Below are 16,095 nucleotides of genomic sequence, written 5' to 3'. Positions count from 1 at the left end.
TATCTATCTATCTATCTATCTATCTATCTATCTATCTATCTATCTATCTATCTATCTTTGGTTTTTCGAGACTGGGCTTCTCTGTGTAACAGTTCTGACTTTCCTGGAACTTGATGTGTAGACCAGGCTGGCCTTGAACTCACAGATGATTCCCCTGCCTGAGTGCTGGGATTAAAGGCATGGGCCACCACACCCCACTTCAGATCAGTTTCCTGAAGGCATTGATTTTGTGGGGGAATGGGTTCCCTTGTACTTGGAGAGAACGTGGACCGATTTTTTAGAGGTCACCGAAGTGAGCTTGTTCCTGATTCTGTGCCAGCTTGGCTTGTTTCACTGGTTATTCCAGGTTTTCTGCAGACTCCGTCATTGATATGGAATTTGTCAAGCTCTTCTTTAACTCTGCTAAATTTCAGGTCCTATTTCCCGGCTGTGTTCTGGGGTACACACAGATTTGGAGCTGCGGCATCGTTCTGATAGATCATTCCCTCTGCCGTTAGTAAGCACCACATTTTATCTCTGACAAAGACGGACGCATCCTTGAAGTGGGAAGGGCGGTATGTCTTTCTTGACCCTGTCCTTCTGGTTGCTTGGCATGTGGCTGGACATCAGGCCGCCACTTTGTCCCCCAAACTGGAGGGACCAAGGCTCGTGCCAGCGTGTGCCAGAGCGAGATGTTGGCTGTGTCCACCGAGCAACTCATACATGTATTTGACTGTGGGTTTCATTCATAGCCCTCATACATATGGATATTTGCTTATACGTTTTATTTGTGTATCTCATACATATGGATATTGGCTTTTGCATTTCACTCATGTACTACCATCAATCTGCATGGGAGGTACTAATCAGGGACTAATTTTGCCTCTGCTGAAGATCATAATGATTAGGAGGAGAGATTCTGGTGAGATTCCTCCTATATCCAGGGGCCTGTCAGTTTCCCCTCTGGTGTATGGGGAAGGATATGGGTGTGGGGCTCAAGACTGGAGGTCCTTAGAGAGCAATGGTCCCAGCATGATCATTATATGTAAGTTCAGGAGCTTGGGAGTGTGTTCAGAGGGTATTCCCACATTTCCCTATTTCATTCTCTAGCAAGAACGAAAATATGCATCAGACACTGAAAGTCCAGTGTGGAGAAAATGTCAGGAAGGTGGACAGGAGACAGAATCCTGCTGGGCACAGTGGGTAAAATTCCCTGTGCAGACCAAAAGCAGAGAGAAGGAAGGTGAGGCCTGGGAAGGAGTGGGCAGAGGAATAGGAAGCCAGGAGAAAGCTAGTGGGAAAAGGTGAGGGACTGGAGGGTGAGGACACAGGGCCAGATTTGCATTGAGGCTTGACCTCAGCTGTGCTAAGCTAGGGCGCATATGGGAAAGGGCAAGAGAGAAGGTTTTAAAATGGTCGGGGGGGGAGGGGGGGAAGGCTGAAGGGCATGTGGGGAAGGGTACCAGTGCTGTAAAGGAGGGTTGCTTGGCTCCCTGGGAAGCTCCAGAGCCCATGTGCTGGCTCTGCAGCCCTCCAAGAAATGGACGGGACTGGTCCCTTTGGCAACCAATGCTCCACCATCCTGCCCTGGTTCATTTACCCCTACGTGTCTTTGTTTTCCCTGATCGGGTAGTGGGGGCCGGGTAGGGAGAAGGGAGAGTAGTCATGGTTTCAGAGTGTCAGCTCCCAGTTGGGCTTTGGATAGTCCCAGGGCAACCACCGGTATCCTTCTGCCACCCAGCTTCCGGTTCCCAGGAGACAAGCTGACCACCAATGTGTGTGTTTTTCACTTCTGCTCATAAGGGTTGGGAGCTGGACACACCAAACAACTGTCCCAGGTAGAGGGGTCAGACTGTGGGGCCATGTGGGACTTCCTGGGAATGAATGGATGAGATCATTGTCATCATTTTTTCCCCCAGGACAGGGTTTCTCTGTGTAACCATGGCTGTCCTGTTCTAGTCACTCTGTAGACCAGGCTGGCCTTGAACTCCCGGAGAGCCAGCTGCCTCTGCCTCTGCCCCCCGGGTGCAGAGCACCACCACTGGCCTGAGATCATTATTATTATTACTTTTTTGTTCTAGTTTCATTTCTTTTCCTGTGGTAAAAATACCTAACAGAAAGCAATTTAGGGGACATAGGTTTGTATTAGCTTATGGTTTTTTTGGTGACAGTCCAGCATTGTGAGGAAGGTGGGAAAGTGAAGGCAGGAACTTCAAACATCTAGTCACATCATGTCCAGACAAGAGCAGAAAGAAATGAACTTGCGCATGCTCACTTGCTGGCTCTCTTGGGCTCGGCTTAATTACTCCACTCTTACATAGCTCAGGACTCTGACCAGGGAACAGGACTGAGCATAGTAGGCTGGTTCTTTCCACATCAACTAAATTAACTAAACGGTTCCCAGCAGACATGCTCTCAGGTCAATTCAATGTAGACAATTCCTTCTCAGGTGACTCCAGGTTGTGTCAAGTTATCAATAGAAATAACCACCACGTCTTGCTCTACAGCCTAGTCTGGCCTGGAATTTACGATCCTCCTGCCTCTGCCTTCCTGATGGAGGCATCACAGATGTGTCTCCGCATTCCTGTATCAACCTCTGATGTTGAATCACAAGCAGGCATCTGAGTACAAAAGAGGTGACTTTTCCCCCAGATCCCCTGTCTCATCAAACTTCTGGCCTCTTTGGCCTTTGAGAAGCTGAGAACCTGATACAACCTCATTCCCCGTCCACCTAGAGGCACCAGGGCTCAGAGGAGCTCCCACCCCTCAAGGGCTGTTCTAACCTTCCATAACCTGTAAGCTAGCATTGCTACAGTGGACAGCAGTGAAGATGCGACAGCAGAGGTCGGGGCCACAGGAAGGGATGGGGCCTTCTCGGAGCCTTAGCTGTTGGTGGATGCCCGCAGGCTGTCTATGACCCATCCTAGGTGGAGACTCTGCTAAGAGCACAAGGCCTGAGATGGGGCCTCTGTGGCCTGGGCTCTTCCCACTCTTCCCAGTTCCCAACACTGCCTGTTGGACCCAGTGCATAGCTTTAGAGTGGGTCTCACCAGGTTGCTGGGGGATCACATGGGTACTTGGGTGCTCATTGCTGCATAGGTAGGTGGCTAACCCCTCCTAGGGTCCCAGCTCTTTAGGATTGGGGCAAGACTCAGTCAGAGGGTGATCAATGACCCCGCTTTTCTAGGTCAGTGATGTTCCTTGGAACACAGGGCTTTTGAGGCCTGGACCAGGAAGGATTTGTGTCATCCTGCTTCAAGATGCTGCTGGTCTCAGTGTCTCTCCTTGACCCAGAGTCCCAGGAGCCATGTCTAGGGACAGCGAGGCATCGTGCAGGAGTGGTGGGAATCGTGCCGTGTGGGCACATCCTCTCCTGGAGCTCAGATTTAGGGTAGTTTTCACCAAAATGGTAAAGCCTTTTCACAGGTTCCCTGGGAACAGTGCCTTCCAGGGCCTCTCCTGGGCCATGGTATTGATGAAGGAACAAAGCTGGATTCAGGGCTGCTGAGGTCATAGGCACAACACAGGCCATCTCAGAAAAGCAAGAGCAGATGCCTGGATGGTGATGTCATGTTCTGGGCCATTCCTGAAGACTGGGTATATAATGTCACCAGTTGTAAGACTTGAGGACTACTCTCTGCTGCAAGCCCACCCCCTGTTCCCAGGAAACGAATCTCAAACAGCTCAGAAGATGAGAGACCGTAGACTGAGCCAGATGGGCCTGCTGTCCTGGTGAGCCAGATATGGTTCTGACAAGGTGAGAACCTAGGAGCACAGGACTCTCAGAGCTACAAGGATCCCTGGATCTGTTCTGCTCTCTCTCTCTCTCTCTCTCTCTCTCTCTCTCTCTCTCTCTCTCTCTCTGTGTGTGTGTGATGTAGGTCAGAGGACAACTTTAGGTGTTGATGCTCACTCCCCACCTTTTTTTCGAGACAAGGGCTCTTATTCACAATTGCCAACCCTCAAACTTCCAGCAATTCTCCTGCCTCTAAGCTCCTATTTTCTAGTAGAAGCATGCTGAAATTACAGACCCACATTCCACTTTTTACTTTTTCACATGGGTTCTGGGGATCTGAACTCATGTCGTCGGGCTTTCCCGGCAAGCCCTTTCTCTACAGAGCCACCTTTTCAGTCTGTCTTCTTTGTTGAGAGCTGAAGCCAAGCCCTGGGTATGAGGAGGAGGAGGCAGAGGTCACACTGTGGCTTTGTGGTCTACAGAAGATTCCCCACTCCTGAAGGGCAGTTCTGACTGAGGGCTAGGGAGGGAAGCTAGGCTGAGGGTCCCTGTGTGTCCCTAATTTGTTGCTCAGTCCCCTGGTGGTGGGATACTGAGGGTGAGCCTCAGCAGGCCAGTGTATCTTGACCTGTCCAATGCAGCTCTTTGATCTCATGCCACAGCTGAAAGTCTGTCTGTCCCGGGCACAGCCTTCGATTGGGTCTGTAGGAGGCAACAGGCCCCTGAGTCGAGAGAGCCACCGTGGCTGTGCACTGTGGAGGAGCCAGCGGATGCTCACAGGACCCTCTGGAGGGAGCCACTTCTTTGCTCTTGGCTGCCTGAGCTAGAGGCTTGGAAGCCTCTGGTTGTGAGCACCACAGGGAGTCATGTGCTCAAGTCTCTGGGGAGGCGCCACTCTGTCAGCGTGTCCATGTCAGCTACTGCAAACGCGTGCATGGATGTGGGCCACTGTTTGCATCAGACCAAGGGCTGATTGCTGACTATAGAGTCTCAAGGATGGTGCTATAGGCGAACCGTGAGTGAAGAGCCTGGCAGTAAGAATCCCTAGTCTCTATATTCTGGTTGGTATTTTTCTAAGTACAGAACGGGGCTTTGGCTTTTTGGGTTTTTTTTTTTTTTTTTTTTTTTTTTGTTATTTTTGGCCTCATTTGTAGCACCAACATGCATTAGGTGAGAAATCCACCCCCTACCCTGTCTTTAGCTGTGTTCTCCCATCAGATTCCCTTTGAATGTGCACATGCAACACACACACACACAGGCATGCATGCACACACGCACATGCACACACACACTGACATACATATAGGCATGCACACACAGGTACCATACATATGTGTACATGCATTCACACACATACATGTACATATGCAGACACTGTAATACACTCCACACACACACACAAGTACACACATACACACAAGTATACACACACGCAGCGTCTTCTCAGGTTCTGTTTGCTGTCACCTCCTGCTAAGTGATTCCGACTTTTTTTTTTTTTCCTTTTAAAAATTGTAGCCTGATCTTTGAAATGAGAAATCCCCCAGCAAGTAAGAAAAGTGTCAGTGGATAAACAAACACACCAGCAGTACTAGTGTCATTGGGTGTGAGCACCTCCTGTCCCCTCCAGCACTGTGATCCTTGGCAAGCCTAATGGCCTCCAGGACCTCAGCTTCCTGCTTTTTAAACTAGAGCTGGTGCTGTCTGCTTTCAGGGTAGTTTTGAGGATTCGATGGGCTGGAGAATTTTCAAGAACCTCACATACTGAAATGCTCCAGGGACAATTGACCCAAGATCTCGAAGGCCCTCCCCAGCGAAGGACAGTGGAAAGTGGGTGGTGGGCCAACTTTCTGTTGCTGTAACAAAATGCCTGAGAAAAGTCAATGTAAAGGAGGAAAAGTTAGTTTTAGCTCATGGTTTCAGAGGTTTCCATGCACAGCTTTGAGGCACTGTCACCCTGGGCCTCTGGTGGAGCAGAACAGTACAGTGGAGGAGGACATACGTCTATTCACCTTATGGTGGCCAGGAAACAGAGGGGAGGAGGGACAAGGTCTCGATATCCCCTTCAAGGACATGCCCCAATGACCTAACTTTCTTACTTTAGACTCCATCTCTTAAAGGTTTCACTACTCTTCAGAAGCACCACTTGGGAGGGGCTGAGACTTCTGCTTACAGGCCTCTGGGGAACATTCTAGACCCTAGTTACAGCATCTGGGCAACCCCAAGTTACACGCTACCTACGTCTATCAGCTGGGAATGCAGTCCAGGTCCCTGCGTCCATCTTGCGTACTAGAGTGTCTGACCAGAGGGTGGCTGGAGAGACCCTGTTCCGAACTGTCCATGATCATTCAGTTGCAAGGAGCTGAGACCTTTATTTAATGAAGTAGACTGGCACGGGCAGGAAAGCCCCTTTAAAAGAAGTAGGAAGACAGCAGTGATGGCTTTCAACCTGGCAGCAGGAAACGCCTTCTATGTGTGCGGGCGCTGAATGGCAGGCTGCAGCCTGGGCCACCTACAGTCAGGGCTCCAGCATGTGGCACCCACATGGCCTTGGCCAGCACAGTGGGCATGAGGCCATCAAGTCTACAGGGTAACATCCATCTTGGTGCTTATGTCTCCTTCCCCAACCCCTGTGACTTCGGGAGGGCTGGGCTTAAGGATGCCTGGGCTCCGGCCCCACGGCTGTGTCTACCTTTCTCTGTGATGCCAAGCTGCAGCTTTTCCTGTGTATCTAGCTGCAAGGATGACCTTCTTTACCGAGTCAGGCAAAGGTGGCCTTTTCAAGTCCCTTGATCACGGTCAGATCATTTCTGCATCCCAGCTAGAGGTGCCCAGCAGCAGTCATGGCTCTCACACACACCCCATTGGGTGTGACTCTGAATACTTCATGAGTACATCTCTTTAAGGCTCACAGACACCCCATGAGACAGACATCGGAATCATCTCCTGCCACAGATGCAGAAAGGGCCACACAGGTTATACAGAGGTCACACAGTTAGTAAGCTGAGGCTGCTCAGACGGTTTCAGCCGGTGACATATTTCTGTGTGCCCACACACAATCAATGTCCTGTTTACACCTCTTGTGTCTGGGACAATGCCAGCTGATACCTATTGTCCTGCTACTGTAATTATTAGTAATGTTCTGTTCACTTTAAAAAAAAAGTGCTGGGCAGATGCTAAATGCAGGCTCATCACCACTGTGTCAGGCCATCTGTCTGCAATTTTCCATACTCCCCAAGCCTCTGTGTCTTCCCATTCCAGTCCCATTCCATCCTGTTCGCCTCAGTTGGTTTCTCCAACTGTGTGGAGGAACCTATAGAGGAACCCTGGCTGGAGCAGTCATCTCCCTGCCTCAGCTCCTGAACCCTCTCTACATGGCCTTTGTTATAGTCCTTCCAACTGTAAAAAGTCCCGGACCCTGAAAGCTCACCACCAGGGGTGCTCACCACCAAATCACACACAAAGGACTCCCTTTCTCTCTCCCCTCTCCCTTCCCTTTCTGCATTCCAAAGTTAGAGATATGCTGTGCTCATCTAAAAGAGCTCAGGCTATACACAAATGCCAAATCCAAGGACAGCAGGTCACCTACTGTTAGCTCAGGGATGCATGATTTCTTTATTCTGTAGACTAAGGAGAAGCCATGCAGACTGCCTGGCCAGGGCCCTACAGCTTCAGGTACAGGACAGCAGCCCCACCCCCACCCCCAGGCCAGGGTTCTCCTGAACTGTTTCAGTGAGTGAGGCTGGGCCATAGCTTCTGTTCTCTATACAGGGTAGATCTGGAATCAAGTCTGGGTGATGTCAAAGCAAAGGCCTCTTAGGTTTGAAGCCTCAGGCTTGGGGGAGAGAACTCCCATGCATTTTCTTGTTTGGTCTTGAATCTGAGAGCATCAAGATTCTTCTGACAAGCCCCTCTGACCAGAGTGAGGTATCGGTGGGTGAGCCATTTAGGGTACGCTCAGGATCTGTATAGTGAAGAGCAGTGGCTACAGGAAGACCTGGGTCATGAAGGGGGTGAGAGTGACACAGATCCCACAGTCCCAGTACCCAACTTTGGGAAGAGCCAGCCACATCATGGCTCATGTGCATGGGCTTAGGCTTGTGTGGTCCATACAGCTGTGACATTAACAAGCTGCCCACCTTCCTTCCATGTCTCATTTCCAATGAGCCGGCACTGCTCCATACTACCCATCATTCTTGCTAAACACAGACGCCCTACTTCTGACTTTTACTGGAAGTTGCCAAGCAGAGGATGGACAACGTAATAGATAATGCGTGGAAGGAGTCTAAGACTCCAGGAAGGATCAGAAGAGAGCTGGAGCTGTTATCTTTGACAAACAAAACAAACAACAACAAATGAAAATAGAGGACCGCAGATCCCTTCTAACGGGTGCTGGTAAATGGTTGTCTTCCTTTCTTCCAGAGATAGGTGGTGACATCAGACTTACTTATCTTTGAGTCATAAGGTGGCCTAACCGGCCCAAGGTCTTCTCAAAGTTGTCCCCACTTCCTCCTGTTACAACTATACAGCCACCCAACCACAGTACCCCAAGATCTGGGGACAGAGCAAATCTTGACGGTAAAGCAAGTAGACACATGTTATGGTCTGAGTCTTAAATGCTCAACAGAGGCTCACATTTTGAATGCTTGGTCCCCAGGTGGTGGTTCTGTTTTGGGCAACTGTGGAACCTTTAGGAGATGGAGACTAGCTGAGGAGATAGATTGCTAGGGGCAAGTCTTGGTTTCCAAGATCACTCTCTGCTTTCTGCTCTACTGTGATATGAGCAGCATCTGATACTCACTCCTGCTGCCCTAGATGATCTTTTATGCTGTGTTTTCCCCCTTGTGATAGGATGACATTCTCAGAAAAAAATATCTTTCATCCTCTCTTAGTTAGGGTTTTATTGCTATGAAGAGAGATCATGACAATAGCAACTCTTATAAAGGAAAACATTTAATTGGGGCTGGCTTATAGTTCAGAAGTTTAGCCTATTGTCATCATGACAGGAAGCATGGCAGCATCCAGGTAGTCATGGTGGTGGAGAGGTAGCTGCTGAGTTCTACATCCAGATCACCAGACAGCAGGAAGGGAGAGGGCCACTGGGCCTGGCTTAAACATTTGAAACCTCAAAGCCTACCCCCCCCCCCCCCCGACACACTTTCTCCAACAAGGCCATTTGTCCTAATCTTTTCAAACAATGCCATGTATTCCAGCTCGAACTGCCCAGGCAAATGTAGAGGAGATAGTACAGTTGCTCTCAAATTCAAGGACGTTTTAGAATCTTCTGGATGGTTGCAGAAACAGGAGGAGAGCTGAGCATGTGGCTCAGTCCCCAGAACCGTAAAAGCCACACAAACTGCCATCACTACACCACTCAGAGAGGTAGAGCCTTCTCTAGAAATCTCATTCAGAAAGTCTGGAGGGGCCGGTGAACATCTGTGCCCAGTCAATGCTGGTACAGCTGGTCTGGGTACACACAGTGTCCTTTGCATGACAGGGGAAAACAACAACAATAGCAAAAACAAGTGAGCCTGTTGACTGTGTGCAGGAGAACTCTCTACCCATCCTTGACTGCGACAGGGACACAACTCTTTATTTTCCAAGCTACTGCCCTGATGGGTTCTGATTCAGCAGCTCAGCTTCCTCCCCTCCCCGCCCCTGAATTGCATCTCTGGGAGTCAGAGTCTTCTCTGGTTAATGTCTCTCTAAAAAGAGAAGAAATGAAATTCTACAGTCGCTCTGCTTCTGGGTGAGGGGAACTAGACCTCCATTAGAAACAATGATAGCAGTGGTGTGAGCTTAGGTATAAGGTTCAAAGTTGTGTCTACTCACAATGCTCCCTGTATCTCTAGTCTCCTGTGTGCTTCCAGGTCCTGCTTCCCTCTAGTTATCGGATGATGGATCACTTTTCCCATCGCTATGACAAAATACCTGTCAAAAGCAACTTAAGAAAGGAAAGTTATTTTCGCTCACAGTTTGAAGGATAAATTCCATCATGGTAGAAAAGACAGGGTGCTGTAAGTATGAGATGGTTAGTCACATTCTGTCCATGATAATGGGGCAGGGAGAGAGAGAGAGAGAGAGAGAGAGAGAGAGAGAGAGAGAGAGAGAAATGCTGGCATTCAGCTGGCTTCTTCCTCCTTTCTCCTTTCATTTTTATTCAGTCCAGGACTTCATCCCATTGGACGGTGGGTTTTCCCCCCTCAGTTAAACCTCCCTGGAATCATCTTCAAGGACACACCCGGGGGTGTGTCTCCTAGGTGATTCTAAGTCCAGCCATGTTGACAATGAAGATTAATTCCTTCACTACTGACGGCTGAGGTCATTCACTCACCCAGACAGTCCCAACTCACTGCTGTCTGTTGTTTACCACTTTGTGGTTCCCAAAGTCACTTCTAATTGCCAAGGAAGGAAGTGGCTTTTTAGCCTCCTCCATGAAAGTGAAACACTGACACACCTTCATTTCCCAGCTCCTCTCTTTCTTTTGCGTGTTTGCTGGCAATGGAACCTAAAGCTTCATGATGTTGGACTTCATGATGCTGTTTAAGCCGCTGAGACACAACCCAGACCACATCTTCCTTCTGGAACACTCTTGCTGGTGACCGCTGATGTGGCCTATGATGATTTGAATAAGAATGGCCCCCGCAGGATCCTATATTTGGATGCTTGGTCACCAGGGAGTGACACTATTTGAGAAGGATGAGGAGGTGTGGCCTTGTTGAAGTAGGTGTGGCCTTGTTAGAGGAGTGTGTCACTAGAGGTGATCCAGTGTCTGCCTGCTACCTTACATCAGGATGCATAGGTCTCAGATACTGCTTTAGAGCCTGTCTATATGCCATCACGCTATGCACCATGACAATAATGTCCTAAGCCCTTGAAACTGTAAGAAATCCCCAATAAAATCAAATGCTTCATTTTCATAAGAGTTGCCTTAGTCATAGTGTCTCTTCACAGCAATAGATCAGTGACTAAGAGATGACCTCACTGGTTTCATGGTCCCGTTCTCTTCTGATTCTTCTTGTTTGTCTCCAATTAGCCTTAATTGCCATAGTTTGAAGATGGTCCAAGTGCTTATATATTAGAAGCTTAATCCTCAATACAGCAGAGGAGGACCAGAAAAGAGCCCATTAATGGTGCTCTCACAGGGTAGGCTAATTGTCTCCTGTGAGTTTATTATGAAACAAGATTGGGTTTCCTCTTGCTCACTGTCCATCACCTCCTCTTCCTCTTCTGTCTTTGGTCTGAAAGGAGACAGCGTAAAGGCTCACTTCAGATTCCAGATGGCATGCTCCTGAGCCTTCTAACATCCAGAACCATGACTAAATACATTTTTGTTCAGGGAAATTTAGGAACAGCTACCAGAGCCTGCTGATATCCAGGCTCACCCAGGGCCACAATCCATTCAAAATAAAGCCATTAGTTTTCCCTGCTACATCTCTTTCGCTTATGCCTTGATAGAAGGCACCAATGCCATCCCTCATCCTCACAGTCCCAGTGGCCCCTTTGCATCTTCCTCAGTGAAGCATCTTGAGAATCCGCCCATTCTACTCCTTTCACTGCCCTGCCTCCGGCTTCTCCTCCCTTAGTACTGGGGGTAGTTATCTATATATTGGTTTCCCCTGAGATTAGATAATTAGTCTATTAATTCACTGAGTGTCTAAGGTCCCCATATGTGGACACACATGCTAGGTGATAGAGATTAAACAATGAAAAGAATTAATGAGGCTGTCTCTGACCCCCCAAACACTCAGCGCTGGAGCAACAGGCAGAGTAATATCACTCTAGCATGAAGTTCAAGGCCAAGATGTACTTGCAGGGGTGCTGAAGAGGAGACTTTGGAACAATTTACAGGAGACGGAGCTGGACAAGATGTGTGCCAGACTCAAGGCTTCGACTTGGATTTCACGAGCAATGGGGATATGTCCCCTCTGATCCAGTGATACGAATTACAGCCACCACTTTGGAGGTTAAGTTAAATAAACTCATGGCTATCAGAGTCTGAGGCTGGGGACTGAACCTTCATTTAAACGAGCTCTGAAAATACGTTTAGTTGAAGGGCTCACTAGGCGTATATTAATTGATGTCCTCTTGCTCTGCTGGACATAGTAGGGAGCCCCCCACGGAGCCACCCAGCAACCACATTAATCCCTGGCAGGTGTCCCAGGCTGGACCTGCATGTGTGGATGCAGCCAGGAGAGCGGAGGAAGTCAAAGCCTGGCCCCCTCCTAGAGAAACGGCTGCACTGGAGACTGGACTTGCAGCCACATTCTTCGGAAAGTTTAGGGCCTTGCCTCATAGACTGAGCACTCCTGACAAACCCAGCCTACTTAGAGAGAAGACAGAACCCGTGCTGTCCCCCATTCCGAGATGTGCCTGTATTATAATTTCCCTGATTGTCTGCACTGGACGGAACTAGATCTCCTCGGAGGAAAAGCCATTCTTTTCTCCGTCCAGGCTGGGCAGGGTTCAAGGCCCCAGACCTGTAGGAGCTGCTTGCTCCTTTCCTAGGGTGAAGGTTGGGTGAAGTGTATGCTTCTGGACCCAGGAAAGTGGAGGGGCTGCAGGACTGCCAAAGAGAGACTCCTTATGGGTCCACTTGGAAGTCCATTGACCTCATGGCAGGATAGGGGGACGGGCAAGCACAGGCCTGGGTGTCAGGGAGTCCTTCTGTTCCATACTGGCTGACAAGAGATGTTATCTATCCCTTTCTGTGCCTTGGTTTCTTTAACTGTACCTGACAAGGTTGGTGTTCTGGAAGTACGTCCTCCCAAATGGCTTCTTCAGTAGACTTTAATATATAGAGCTGTAAGCCAAATGGAGTTTTGCTGGTGGAAGAGGGGTGTTGAGTATCCCTCCAAGATCAGCTCCTTTCATCACTACCTCCTCCTCCCCCACTACCTCCTCCAAAGTGGGGACCACACTACAGCCTCAGCTCTAGGGCTCTGAGATCATACCTTTTTATTCCTTAATGGGTATTATCATTTGCATAGCCGTCCAAGGTTAAAGTGACCCCAGGAACATCGGGGACTGAAGGGGACCTATGAGGTCACTTGAGAAGCTTTTCATGTATAAGATGGCCCAGCTGCTGCTGATATCTCTGGGACCCAGACACACCCTCCTCACCCATTTTCACCGTGATAAAATCCACACAATATCAAATTTACCATGGTAACCATTTCAACACATATCATCCAATGGCATTAAATACATTCATAATGCCTTGTAACCCCCTCACCTTTTTTACCCTTCCACAATTTTCTCATTACTCAGGATGGAAACTGTGCACCTTGAAGTACTCATTCCTCTGGCCTTCCCACGGCCTTTGGAGACCTCTACTCTGCTTCCTATCTGTGATTTTTTTTTTTTTAGTTCAATTATTTCCTATCCACAAGTTGCTTTGTCCTATGGTCTGGTGCATCTGGCTTCTCTAACCACAACCTTTTCAAGACACTTCTGGACCCCAACCCCTGTGCTTAGGCCTCAGCTCAGACCCACCAGCAATGGGCTGGGAGTGGGTGCTGGCTCACTTCCCTCTCCCAAGGGCAGCTCCTGGATGGACCCACATTGTTGCCACAGTTTTCCGGACACAGCACTGAGGGCACTGAGTTCCGAGTCCGTGTGGCTATAACATGGTAGTCACTGTGCACCATCCCAGCTGTTTCTGCACCATTCCCTCAAATTCAGAGCTTGCACTGAAGCATCAGAAGCATCAGAAGTAGGAAGGCTCTCTCACTGAGGTTAAGGGCCATTGACACTCTTTTCCTTGTAGGGGTAACAGAGAGGCCTGCCCATTCCAAAGATAAAGGCTATGTCTCAGGCATAACACCAGACCGGACAGGCTCAGGGATGCTGCCAGAGGCAGGGTTGCCTCTGGAGCCAGGATCCCAGGTGTCCACCTTCCTTTTTTGGTTGGCTCTCTCTCCAAAACACAGATGCGTAAGACAGCGTGTCTATGTTGCAAATGTAAGAAGAGTCTTCTGTCTAAATTTCAAGGTGAGTGTTCAGCTTTGGGACTGAGATGTGAATGTGCTGGGTCTTAAGCCCAGAAGGTGATGCAGTCCACTGAGCTGAGTGTGGAAGCTTCGAAGGCTCCCAGTCAATAAACCGTGGTGTTCCATCTCAAGTCTTTGGAACCGTATTTCCTAAGGACTTGATAACCCTATGAAAAGTCTTCAAAGCTTCCCCTTACAGGTAGGCAAGAACATTAATATTTGTCTTTTTTTTTTTTTTAAGATATTTGACATTTCTGGACAAGGAAATAACACATTCTCCTTGTCACTGACTAAAATGGCCACATTGTTACCCTAATTTGTCCCAGAGAGAAAGAGATGGCTATTGCCAAAACCAGTCCCCTGACCATGCGTAACATACTACCCTGCACCATCATTACCCATTCCTGATGTTTAGGAAGTGACCTACATGTCTCAGGTGAGGAAGAAACCCTGTTTATCTTTTGGTTTATGAACCTGTGGGAGGCACTTACTGGTCAGTGCAGGGGTTCAAACAGAACTTCTAAACTCCCCCGAAACAATCCACATGCGTATAGTACATGCCTGGGAATTAGGTGGTCTGTCCACTGGTGGAGAGATTCTGTTCTCCGCAACCCCCACCCCATGGAAAGGCTAGACCCCTGACTTCCTGTCCTCCAATAATGTAGCTTACGAGTCGCTTACATGAGGATGTCTGATTATCCTTAGCACCGAACAAAGAAACACACAAAGCGAGAGCAACTCTGCAAGGCAATTTCTTTTTATAAAATGAGTGTGCCATGACCCAAGCAGGGCTGGTAAATGCACATAGGCCAAACATGCTCTGTCTCTTCTCCCTTAAGCAGGCTGTATCTGTGTCTCATCCTAGGGTTCGAAGGGGAAAAGGTGACAGAGCTTTTCCATGTATAACTATCACAGCCCTACAAAGTCAGTGTTTGTCTAGTTGATGGGTTTTGTGGTTTTGTTTGCCTTTTGTCTTTTGAGACAAGATCTTCCTACGTAGCCAAGGCTGGCTCTCCATTCTCCTGCCTCATCCTAAGGGCTGGGATTATTATCTATCTCATTGACTCTGCATTACTATGCCAGACACTCCAAGGCACTGTTATCCTCATGCCACAGGTTGGGCCATGGTTTGCATGTGGAATGCCCCATAGGCCTCTGTGTTTGAACACTTGGTACCCAGATGATGGTGTTGTTTGAAAGGTGGTGGGACCTTTGGGTTGGGAAGAAGGTAGCAAAGGCAGGTCACTGGGAGGGGGGGACCTTTGAGGGTTATAGCCCAGCCCCGCTTCTTGTCTGAGCTCTCTGCTTCCTGTCTGTGCTATGTGGCTGGGAGCCTCATTCCTCCTCTGTCAGAAGCAGATCTGCTGCTGTCACTTCATGGTCATGATGGATTATGGCCTTTGCTTTGAAACGTGAGTCAACACGGTCCCCTCTTCACTTGAGTCACATCTGTCAGATATTTCAGCATGGTGATTAGAAAAGTATTTGAAACACTGGCATGGCTTCTTCATGTTTAACTTGCATCATTTCTCTGGATTGCTGCCTTTTCTAATCTTTCTCTCCTTTTTAGGGAGGTGTTGCTTTCCCCAAATTGCTCCCCTCCCTCCCCCGCCACCAGCCTAGTTCACTCTACTAGTGCTTGCTTTCTAGAGCTTGAGTAGAATTTCAGGTTTGCCCTAGTTAAAAGCCCTCGGGTATTGGTGCAGTGAAGTCGGCACTTACCTGTGTTTTCTGCCCCCCCCCATCCTCCTGCTCCTTACTTCCTGTCTCATCATCTCCTCCACCCCCCCCCACATACAGGAAGAGCTCTAAGGCTCTAAGGCTCTGTGTGTATACAAATCACCCCACACTGAAGCTATGTAGTACTTTTTCGTGGTCCCTTCTCTGCTCATCTCTTTTCTTTAGCCCAAGAATGTTCCCTTGATGACAAAGCCTTCATCCCTCTTATCTGCTCAGCTCTGGTGTGAAAGTGAGCATGCTCAGACAGTGAGCAAGTGTCCTGAAGACCAAGAGCGAGCAGTTTTGCTCTCAGTCCGTTTCAAACCTCAGACAAAATGTACAGTGCTCACCCCCATCCCTACCATTTATTGTTTCCTCCTGGGGTTTTGTTTTGAGAGAGGACTTGTTACAATGTCTAGGCTGGTCTTGAATTCTAGTAATTCTGCTGCTTCAGCCTCCCGAGTAACTGGGCCTATAGGCATGTGCCACAGCAATGAAATTTCTTCTGAACCATTTAGGTATTTTCTTGTGTATGTATATATGTATGTATTTAGTGACATTGAGGATTGACCTTATACTTTGCACATGGTAGGCAGGCACCCCCTACACACACGTACCACACACAACACACACACACACACACACACACACACACACACACACACACACACA

The 16,095-nt window shown here is 48.7% G+C and overlaps 1 protein-coding gene across 1 annotated transcript in view; it reads right to left on the bottom strand.

Moving 5' to 3' along the window:
* Tspan11 (tetraspanin 11) overlaps positions 1-16,095 on the bottom strand; it is a 60,880-nt gene that overhangs the window by 38,996 nt on the left and 5,789 nt on the right. The gene's annotated exons all lie outside the window — the stretch shown is intronic.

The sequence above is a fragment of the Psammomys obesus genome, unplaced genomic scaffold (assembly GCF_907164565.1).
Source record: "Psammomys obesus unplaced genomic scaffold, mPsaObe1.curated_primary_1811, whole genome shotgun sequence".
In the NCBI taxonomy this organism is placed as follows: Eukaryota; Metazoa; Chordata; class Mammalia; order Rodentia; family Muridae; genus Psammomys; species Psammomys obesus.
This window is presented reverse-complemented; position numbering and strand designations above follow the sequence as displayed.